At 37.2% G+C, this 11,609-nt stretch overlaps 1 pseudogene; it reads right to left on the reverse strand.

Moving 5' to 3' along the window:
• Positions 1-4,852: 4,852 nt before the first annotated feature.
• LOC114634629 overlaps positions 4,853-11,609 on the reverse strand; it is an 11,073-nt pseudogene continuing 4,316 nt past the window's right edge.

Below are 11,609 nucleotides of genomic sequence, written 5' to 3' on the forward strand. Positions count from 1 at the left end.
AGGGAAGGGAAGGGAAGGGAAGGGAAGGGAAGGGAAGGGAAGGGAAGAGAAACAGGATGTCTGTCATTGAGATGCAAAGAGAAGTCAAGACTATCCCAAACATAAGAAAGACTCAATGTATGTTGAGATAACATCTGAGGATGCTCTATATCTGACGGCCATGAGTAATAGACCTCAACTGTATGAGTGCAGAGAACAGAATTTTGAAAATTACCTAAATGAGAATGGAAGCAGATTTTGTTTTTCAGAGGTTCTCAATAAGAGGCCAGCAAGTGAATAAATTGATCATATCCCTGTAGGATCCTGAGCAGGAAGGCTAATGGAATCAACCTATGTTTTAATGGAATCATGTGATGCTTCTTTTTTTTCTTAAAAATGGTTGCATTTTTAAAGCAGTTAAGTCACAGTAAAACTAGGAGAAAGATGGGGGGGGGTTCCCATTCATACCCTTCCTCAATCCATAGGGAACTTCTATTAGCAGCCTTATCCTACTATATAGTCAGTGTTCTATCGCTGCGAAAAGAGTCCATAGCCACAGGAACTCTTAATTGAGGCTAGCTTACAGTTTCAGAGGTTTAGTTCATTATCATTATGGTGGCTTGCAGGTAGACACAGTGCTGCAGGCAACAGGAAGAAAAGGATGCTGAGCCTGATTTGGGTTTTGGAAACTTCAAAGGCCACTCCACAGTGACACACTTTCTCCAACAAAGTCATACCTATTCTAACAAGGCCACACCTCCAGATCCTTCTCAAGTAGTGCTACTCCCTAATGACTAAGCATTCACATATATGAACCTATGGGGGCTATTTTCATTCAAACCACCACAGCCTCAATCCAAGTAGTGTATTTGTTACCGATGATGGAGCTGCACTGACACATCAGCAGCCACAGTTTCCATTAGAGCTTACTTTGGTTATTACATATTTTTTGTTTTAAACAAATTCACAGTGATGTGTATTTACCATTATTTAATATAGTGTCATAGTGACCTAAATATTCTCTGTGTATCACCCATTTATTTCTTTTTCTCAGCTTCTCAACTGTGTCCTTTCTCCAGCCTTGAGCAGGCTGAAAGACCTTGTTTACCACAGAAGACTAAATAATAGGACCCAGGTGGAATTACTCACCTCAGCTGCACTTACAGCCAAGCCTGTTACAGGAACTCAGAAAAATAGACTGCCTGTTGAGCTTGTCTTAATGACACTTTGGGCTGTCATTAAGGATGGGTCCCCCTCACCCACACAGGCTAAAACAAGAAGGGGTTCGATGGTGGGGGTGAGACTTTCCCTTTAAATTGAGAGCTGAACATTAAAACATTGAGCCTTGATCAAAATACCTTGTCTTGGCTTCATCTCTTTTTGCCTTCCATCCCTTCTTTCATTCCCAGCCCCCCTTTCAGGTGAACCCAGTTGTTTCGTGGCCACAGGCTATATAATTTCATGGTTTTGCTTTTAGATTGGCTTTATTCATTTCATAATATGCATTGAAAGACCCTATCCCATTCTTCTATGGACAGTTCATTTCTTCTTAGCAGTGACTTAAGATTCTAATATACCAGCTTATTTACCTAGCTACTGAAAGATTTGTTGGTTGGTTAGAAATTCAGGGCAGTATTAATTAATCTTCTGTAAGAATTTATGGGCAGTAGCCTCTATGAACCGTCTGGGATAAGTATCGATGACACTAACTGCTGGTTTATATGGAAATATATTTTTAGTATTATAACAAATAACCACTTCTATTGCACATCTCTGTTAGTATTGAGAGGATATATCCTGTGGCTCCATATCCTAGTCTGCATTTAGTGATGTCCATGATCTAGACATTGCAATTCTGAAGTCAATTGTATTGAAGTAAATTGTATTTCCCTGATGGTATTCAGTAGAGCATTTTTTAATATGCTTCACTCCATCTCTTATAGCAGTATGTCTCTTAATGCCTTTGAAACTTTCAAAATTGAGTCTTCTTATTGATTGATAACTGGTCTTTTATTAAATATTAAATATATCCATTAAAAATAATTTCTTTCAGCCCTTTGATTATATTTTGACTATTATTATTACTAAAACAGCAATTTTTAATTTTAATAAGCTGTAGTTTATTAATTAGTTCTTTCGTGGATTGTGCCTTTAAGTTTATATTTAAAACACAAATTTAAATACCCATGGTAGTTTGGTTTTACCCTCACATTTTCTTGTAGGTGTATTTTAAATTTATTTTTGTTTTATGTTTAAGTCTGAGGTACTTTTATGTTGACTTTTATAAGAGATAGAAAATCTGTGTCTACTTTTTTTTTTCAATTTTTTGCATGTGGTTGTTCACTTGTTCCTGCACTGATTATTGAAATGTATTTACTCCTCAGTCAATGATAAGTTGACTATATTGATGCAAATTTATTTCTATACCTGCTACCCTGGTACGTTAAAGTGTTCATAGATTCTTTAATCAATTCCACTGTCTTAATTATGGAATTCTGTTTTAGAATTATACTAAGATGAGATTGGTATTATCACTATACTACATTCTTTTTCTTTTATATCGGTATTTTCTACTTTGTGTCTTGTTTTTCTTTGTATAAACTTTGAAATCATCTTTTAAACATCTCAAACTCAGCTCACCGGAATTTTGATTGTGATTATTTTGAATCTTCATATTATTTTACATCATGACAATATTGATTTTATATATGTTATATATATTATATAATATTTATCCATTCTTCATTAATGTAATTAATATTACATAATACATATAATATTCTCAATATTGTTGATTTATCTTACTGATGCAATATACAGGAAAGTGCTAAAAAAAAACCCATGGCTTCTATTTTAAGAGATTTTATTTAACTTATGTGAATGTGTAACCTATGGAGTTAATATATATTATTAGATAATATGAGTATGGATCAATTTTGAATAAAAATTGGGAGCTCAGATATAAAAGAAAATTTGGAGTTTTTCTTCTTTCTCTTGGTCTCAGTTTTCATGTTTGTATTTTGTTTTGTTTTTATTTTTGTGTATGTGAAACATCTGTTAGATTTTTCTTAATATTTTTCAGCTATGAGCTTAGCATTTAACAACTGAGCTATCTCTCCAGCCCTCTCTTAGTTTTCTCTAAGGCTAACTTTGTTGTGCCTATACAATTCAAAATTATTAATATATTTGATTTGTTACCTTTCCAACACTTAAGTTTGCTCATGCTGTCTAGAAATACCCCTACAGAATATATTATCCAATTGGCAGAGTATCTAATTCCAAAGCTTCATTCTGTTTTAAATTAAATAAATTTTGAAAATTGGAAATTGGTTAACACCATTGTTAGAAAAATAAACTGTAACGAGAGAAGAAAGTCAGTGATTTTACTGAATCTATGCTATGGCATTACTCCAGGAATTTTTGGTTGAAATAAAGCTCAAATATCCATGGTTCATTGTATCTAAAGGACAATAGTTGCTTTAAGTTATAAAATTGTATTAATTATTTGTGAACTGTTTGATTAAGAATTTACATCAATTCTTTTGATAAAAGTACAAATAAAAGAGAGGACATTTGTCCATCTTGTTTGATGACAGTCAGTAGGTAGCTGAATCAAGTTGGCTGAAGCAAATGCTTGTGTCATTAGTAATTATGGTCACCAACTCTTTCAACTGTGATGGACTACCCCAGGGAGCAATTGGCAGAGTTGTTTGTTAGCCTGTGGGGTAACCTGTACCTTCAGAAGTTTCTCTGTTTTCTGTACCGCCAAAGGAAATATGATCTGGCATGCTTGGAAACCCTGTCTACTGACTCTGACCTTGTTCAATGTGAGCTTGCTGGACCCACTTTGAAGAGAGGGGCCCCAACTGAGCAAATCCTCTTCCTTAAAAAAGGAAAGCTAATTAGGCACTAAGAAAAGTCCCATTCTTTTGAGACTGAAAGCATTCCATTTTGTTTTGTTCACAATCAAACAGTCTGAACGAGCTAATAGTTCGAAAACAGAATGTCCCATTCATAAGTAATTAGGGCTTTGTATTTATTTGAGTTATTAGAGGAAATAACTTTACAATTTATTTTCCTAGCATATATTTAAATTTTAGGACAACTATCTTGACATCAATTATTTTCTTATTAAGTAAGACTTTTTTCCTATAATTTGAACTAAAATGTGATTTAATCGCTGATTTAATTAACCATTGATTAAAGTGGTTGCATATTAAAGACTTCAGAAAATTAATAAAATTCCCTACTTAGTGTCGTAGGCGTAGGAGAGCTTTGCAGAAACTAGGTTATAAAAGCAGATATATAACAAGTAATTTTTAATGGTAAGAATGATTTCTATTTCCTTCTGTTTCTCTTCAAAAGAACCTCACAGATTTTATAGACAGTTTCTTATTAAAACAATTCTATAAGAAAAATAAAAGAATTAAATAATTTTACCCAATTAAAAAACTTATGTACTAAAATGTTTCTATCATATAAAATAAAATATATTTTTTATAGCTTCTTGTCACACTTTCACGAGTAAAAACTCTTGGTCCAATTGTAAATTTTTTAGCTGTTTTTCTACGAAGATGACCTAACAGAATGTGGTCAAAGATTCCCATATGACTAGTCAATCTGCCCCTCTCTCCACAACTCTGTTTATATCTAGTTTAAACTTGGGTCAAATTCTCTCTCGCTGATGAACCAGGTATGTTTGCACAGAATCATTCTGTCTGAAAGGGATGAGAATGTAGTTTTCTATTGCTTCAAATCTCCTTTCCTGATCAGAAGGGACTCTAGCTCTTTTTTTATTTATTTTTAAACTTTTATCCTTTTATTGTTAAAATAGCCATATCCTTACAAATGGTATGACTTTACGACAGTGCATTCATTTACTTTGTCTTTTGCCATCTTCTGGCATCCAGAATCCCAGCTGAAAAACTTCGCCAGTACTGGTGGGAGTTACTGAGGGTTCTTCCTTCTCAAAATACGGGGCAAAGACATGTCCTTTAATTTGAGTTGTAGTAGGTGAAGGCAAGAGTTCTTTAATAGTTTCTTTACCGAGTTTATCTTTTTCATAAAAATCGTGGCTTTTTATTTTAATTTCCTCTCTGTATTTTTCATTCTTTAGTATTTCTCCCGTAGTAGGTGGAGTCTTGTTCAATGTCTCCTGCTTCATAGTCTACCTCCTTTCTGTTGCTGGTTTCTAAAATCCTTTTCTCTCGAATAGTCTGCCCTCTCCAGTTCTTGTACTCGGTGACGTAGTAGTATTTGATCCCTAGATGGTCCGTGTCCACGTGCTCCCTCACTTCCCTGGACAAGGAGCTCCAAACAGAGCACAGCACACTCCGCTACCAGCTCATGGTCTGCGTGCAGCTCAAGGTCACGAGACTCTTTCCCAACAAGGGACTAACTTGCACTGAGGACTAATTTCCTCTGACCTCACACATGTGCCAGAAGTGCATTGCTCAGACACACAGACCCAGGAGCACCCATTCTTTGATTGTTTTATTAAATACTATATATGTTTTATAGCTTCCATTTTTCTCCTTTTCTTCAAAAACAGTAAAAGTCGATTACTATTATCTCTGTGGATTCATGTGACTCATTATTGACTGGACTGAGTTTTTTGGAGAGGTGACTTAAGTTTCAGGGACACAATTTAGATTTCTTGTCGAAAAAAATACAAGCTTTTGACTGTTTAGGCATGTCACAGTAGATTATATCTTATACTATTGCAAATTTCTGTGATATGTTAAGACATTACACTTGTTGCCTTGGGACAGTCTGGCAGATGCTAGAGGCACAACAGAGTTCTGCATGGCACAACCTGGAGACATCTCTGGATGATATATTCCTCTGATGAGCTGCATTAGAACAAGAAGCTTAGTCTCGGTTCACAGTCCACATCAACACATGGAGACAATTCTATGTGATAGCTTTGTTAATCTTGAAGGTTTTGAGGCTTGTGTCTGAGTCAATTTGAGTCACAGAGTGACACGGAGTATATCTGTTCATGAAATTTGTAGCCCTGTAAAGTTACTAATGGATACTGGACTACTTATTCCTTTGTAACGCATTTGGCTTCCATCTGTGATTTTACCAGAAGACATGATAACAGAAGAGCATATACAAAATGTTTTGGGTTGAACGATTGCTACAAGACTGTATTTCTACAGAAAACATTTTCACAGTAACATCATTTCTTCCTATTGAGAGCATCACATTCATTATGATGAGGATCCATGTGGATGGAGGCGAAGAGTTAACCTGGGAAACTGATAGGAAGCAATTACTTTACATTATGAATATAGGGAGAGATGAGATTTGTGAGAGGCCTCAGTACAGAAGAGTAACTAGATTGGTTCAAATCATAGCTCTTTGCCTTGCTTTCTTTGTATTGCTTCAAATTAACAAAGAGTAAGCAGTGTTAAATATCACTTTCCACTTTTAAATGATAAGATAGACAGGATAAAACAAAGGTGACCTTCCAGAATGGTGTTAAAGGTTTGCTTCTTGATGTAAGTTAAGATTGATGGTGATTTATAAGAATGCCAGAAATTGGGAAACATTTCCCCTTCAAAATTCTTCCTTAAAAATAAAAGAATTGCTCCAAGGGTAATGAAACATTTTTCTAGAAGTTTCTGTAAGAGTCACTCATTATAATGTGCTGTTTAACATGCTTAAAGGATAGATGTGATTGATTCCAAAGGCACATTCACTTCTTTAGATGTTACAATGTTATAATAATTTGCTAATTTTATTTTAACTTTTTAAAATATTGCCAGCTTTATTGCCATCTGTGATGGCTCATCATGATCACCTCTAGCCATGCACTAGGGAAATTTTGACTTCCTGTTCCTAAGACCTCTTACTCTCATGTCCTAGGAGCTTGGGTTCCAAACAAGAAGGCCTACACCTTTTAGGATGTACAATAAATTTTTCATTAAACTGAAGGTTAGATTTCCCAAGGCCACTTAGGGCCACTCCTGATGCCCACACATCAAATGGCTAAGAAAGAAATAATAGTATTATAGTGAGTGAGTTTCTAGACTACCAGTAGGAAAAATGGATTGTTTTTCTACAATGACAGGATGGAAGGTTATAACAGTAGGGCAGGAGAGCCTCTAGGCTCTCTCTTGGTATCACCATGACCTGTTATTAAGGTTAATGGGAAACCCCAACCCAGCCCAGGCAGGATGACAAAAGGTCTAGAACTTTAATGATGAAAGTATGCCCACCACTCTAGGTAAAGATTGAATAGCTACTGCAGAGCATGCACAGGACAAGGGAACATGCAATGAGAAGTCGAGAAGTTACTTATAAATACCAGCAAATGCCATGTGACCGATTGCAGAAGTGAGGCTAGTAACTGAAATTCCAGTTTATGTTATATTTGTGAAAAGCATGTTTGTGTACATATACGTTTATTTAATTGTGTTTTCATCCTTCTATTTCTTTGTCATGGGACTTGACATCAATGGAGAAAATACCAGGGTTTAGTCATTGTGAAGCTATTGCATCATATTTAAGTTGTGAGATACTAAGTCTAAGCACTCCTCAGAAGACATTGTCACCTATTCTAAGACATGTAGCATGTCAGCAGTTGTATGTAGGATCGTTATGGTAGGTGGGATTTTGACCTGGATATTGTTTTTATTTGAAAATCAAGCATGACGTAAGCAGATGTGGTTGTGTGTCAAATTGAGGGCTTGTGATTGCCAATCATGGTTGCCAATTTCACTTAATCTGGAATCAATCAAAACAGAAGCTGCAGGGCACGCCTGTGGGGATTATCTTGATTAGATTTTGAAGCATGAATTCCCACTGTAAATGTGGACAGAACCAGCCCACATAGAAGGACACAGGAGGAAGAATATTTACTTTTTGCCTATGTGCCCTCACTCTTGCTGACAAGTTCATGTATTTTGTTATGGCAGGATTCCTTCACTGTTGTTAGAATTGATTTCTTTAGGAACCCAATGTAGACCAGCAGCTCTTGAATATTTTTCCAAGCCTTTGCTTCCAATTGGGATTTCTGAGACATCATTTCCAAGGGATTAAGCAGGGTGTAATGTGAGATTACCAGATTACCACTGTTTTACTATCTGTAGCATGTGTGTGTGTGTGTAGAGAAAGTAATATATATATATATATATATATATATATATATATATATACATATATATATATATATATATATATCTCCACAGTTTCAGAGGAAAGGAAAGGGGAAGTGTATCATCAGCTATTCTAGGCTTATAGTGTTAGTTTCTTGGCCATTACCCTGGAACATCCTTAAATCCGGACCTAGAATTGCCTACAAATGAAATGGGTGTCTTCAACTCAGGGGTGAGAGTCAAAACCCTCAGGTCCCAAAACAACAAGGGCAAAATTCTCTCAAAATAGGGCTATCAAGCAGTTAGACTGGATGCTAGCTATCAGCAACCCTTACAGCCAAGCTGAGACTTAGTGACTGAGGGCTCAAATGAGTGACTCTCATTTTGTTCCACTATTTTACCCTCTTCAAAGCCAACAAAAAAGAAGAGAAAGAAAGTTAAGGTCAGATTCTCCCCTTCAGATGGCTATTGATATAAAGAAAGATGGGAAAGTTTATTGTTGATTTTAGTAAGAACAGCCTTTGCCATCCATAGCAGAGGTTAAAATTTGGCAGCGAGCATCCTGACTCCCCGTTTATGTATTATCAGCAGCTGTCTGTTACCAATCTTGATGAATATTTGACGGAGTAATATTCATAAACAAGGCAGGATTCCAACATGCAAAATGCTTCTTGTTTCACAAATTCCAAACATAAATTAAATAAGAAAACTTAAAAGAGATTAAAGTTCTGGATAGCAAAGCAGTTTATATTAGAAGCAGAGAATATTGCAAAAATCTGGGCCAGTTCTTAATAATAAGAAAACACACTCACACACATATACACTCACACACATACTCTCATACACAAAGGCCTGTCTTTTTTTTACTAAGTTCTGTGCATAACACGAATTCTCATAGGTGATTAAGATACTGACAGCTGTGTGTGTAGTGATAAACCGTATATGTATACACTGATAACTCTTAAAACCTTATGAATTAGAATATTGCCTCTGAAAATATGCATGTTCTGTCATAACTATAGCTTCATTTATATCTAAAACATCAACATCCATAGTACTCATTTTCATTTGTTTCTATACCCAAAATGAGGTTTGCTGAAGCACTTCTCAATTATTCTGTAGCAGTCAGCTTGCTGTCACTGTAGCACATCAGAGAGACAGTCAACAGTTGCTGCTGAGGGTTTTTTTTTTTATATTTTCTTTATTTTCATTTCAAATGTTACCCCTTTCCCGGGTCCCTGCCCAGAAACCCCGTATCCCATCCCCCTCCCCTGCTTCTATGAGGTAGCTCCGGCACCCAATCACCCACTCCTGCCTCCTTGCCCTGACATTCCCCTACACTGGGTCATCAAGCCTTCACAGGACCAATGGCCTCTCCTCCCATTGATGTCCAACAAGGCCATGCTCTGCTACATATGCGGCTGGAGCCGTGGGTCCCTCCGTGTGTAGTCTTTGGTTGGTGGTTTAGTTTTAGTCCATGGTTGGTTGGTTCCTTTACTCTTCAACTTGAAATTCAGTGTGTGTGGTCCAGCAAAGTCATTCATTTCCTGGTGGAGAGATTGAGAGAGGAACCCTCGGAGCTGGGTCCTACTATTCTCTTCAAGTACATGTCTCCTAGCTCAAGATTGATCTTTCTTCTGCTGCAATGCCCGTCCTAAAGCTAATTTGCTTGTTCCGGAATGTCAGCGATGTTCTGCTTCAGTTGTACAAACTGTATTGGCCATCTCACAAAATTCTTCCTCACCTGACCACAACTATCTCAACGCCGTATCCACTTTTCTCCACCTTCTTTTCGGCTGCAGACATGTTGCTCTCCTTGGTTCTGTTTCAGCTCTGTAATTCATTTTATCTCAAGGCTCTTTCTTTTGGCTACTCCTTTGCTTTCTGTCTTCTTCTGTTTGCATGATAGGAACATAGTAATCCCTTCCCTCACCCTTTTGTCTTTGCTCATAATAATATTTTTTCATGACGTCTAAATTCCTCCCTTTTTTGGGAAGCAGCCTGCAATGACTCTCATTCTTTTATTCTCCTTTACTTTATGCATTGTGGGAAAAAAATCCCCTGACCAAAGCAAGGTAAGGAAGGGCCTGTTGTGATCCACACGTCAGTGAGTACAGTTACAGTTCATTCGGGTATGGAAGTGAGTCGGTAGGTGCTTAAAGTACCTGGTCATCGTGCATCCATACTCAGGAAGCAGAGGATAGTGATTGCTTGTGCTCACTTCACTTCCACCTTTTTATGGAGTCAGGGAGCTTTCCAGGTGGGCATGACTTCTCATTTCAATTAATATGAGGTCATCCTCCACAGACCTGTCTAGAGGTCCGTGTCCCAGGAGACTGTACATGCCTCAAGGTAACATTTAGAATTAGACATCTCATTCAATTGACTTCCTCTCCTTCTACACTTTCTGTAAAATTATGTGGTTAAGTTTATTATATCTATTTATCATGTATTTCCCTACCCTAGCAATAGTCCCCGGCATTAAAAGAATCTTTGTTTTGTTTCATGGTTTCCGAAGTGCCAGATCAGCACGTAGAACATAGATAGTGATCAATAAATATTTGTAGAATGATGAAAATGAATCCATTTTTGAAATTTGTAACCTCTCTTTCCTAGTAAGGATGAATTCATGTGGATTTCTATACACGCACATCTTTATTTTTACCTTTGTGTCATTCTGTAAAATTACACAAAACACTTTAACATGTGACTGTTTTATAGCCGCCAGATACCCTGGAGCTCCTGGGGACTGAACCACCAACTAAAGAGTACACACGGAGGGACTCATCGCTCCGGCCATGTATATAGCAGTGGATGGCCTTGTTGGATATCAGAAATCAACAGGAGGAGCAGCTCTAGGTCCTGTGGGGGTTTGATGCCCCAGTGTAGGGGAATGCCAGGACAGGATAGTGGGAGTAGGTGGGTGGGTGGGGAGCACCCTCATAGAGGTTGGGGGAGGGAGAATGGGATAGGGGGTTTCAGGAGCGGAGACCTGGAGAGGGAATAACATTTGAAATGTAAATAAAGAAAATATTTACAATAAAAGGAAAAAAAATGTGGGAACTACCAGGTATGTATGGTGACTTGAAGTGGCTCTATCATGAATTTATTCATTTACATGTGTAAAACAACTCGTGCTTAGCAATGATACACGTTCTTTGGTTTTATCTTTTGAGTTGCTGTTTGCTAGAAAATTCCAAAACATAGCAACTGGAAACAGTACATTTGTGATCTCATTGCCTTGTTAGGTCAGGAATAAAGAGCTGCTTAGCTGGTAGCTCTGGCTGAGTCTCCATCTGTTTAGAGTCAGGGTGTCAGCAATAGCTGATGTTTCCTTCCGAAGTCTTGATTGGTACTGGTGGATCCAGTTACATGTTCATCACTCAAATGGCCGTTGGCCAGAGGCTTTAGTTTGTCCTTTTGGATCTTGGTTTTGTCTTTAAGGGCACAACAGTTAAACTGAAGCAGAGCGAGAGAAAGAGAGAGAGAGAGAGAGAGAGAGAGAGAGAGAGAGAGAGAGAGAGA

Source organism: Grammomys surdaster, unplaced genomic scaffold (assembly GCF_004785775.1).
Source record: "Grammomys surdaster isolate TR1022 unplaced genomic scaffold, NIH_TR_1.0 99, whole genome shotgun sequence".
NCBI classification, from domain to species: Eukaryota; Metazoa; Chordata; class Mammalia; order Rodentia; family Muridae; genus Grammomys; species Grammomys surdaster.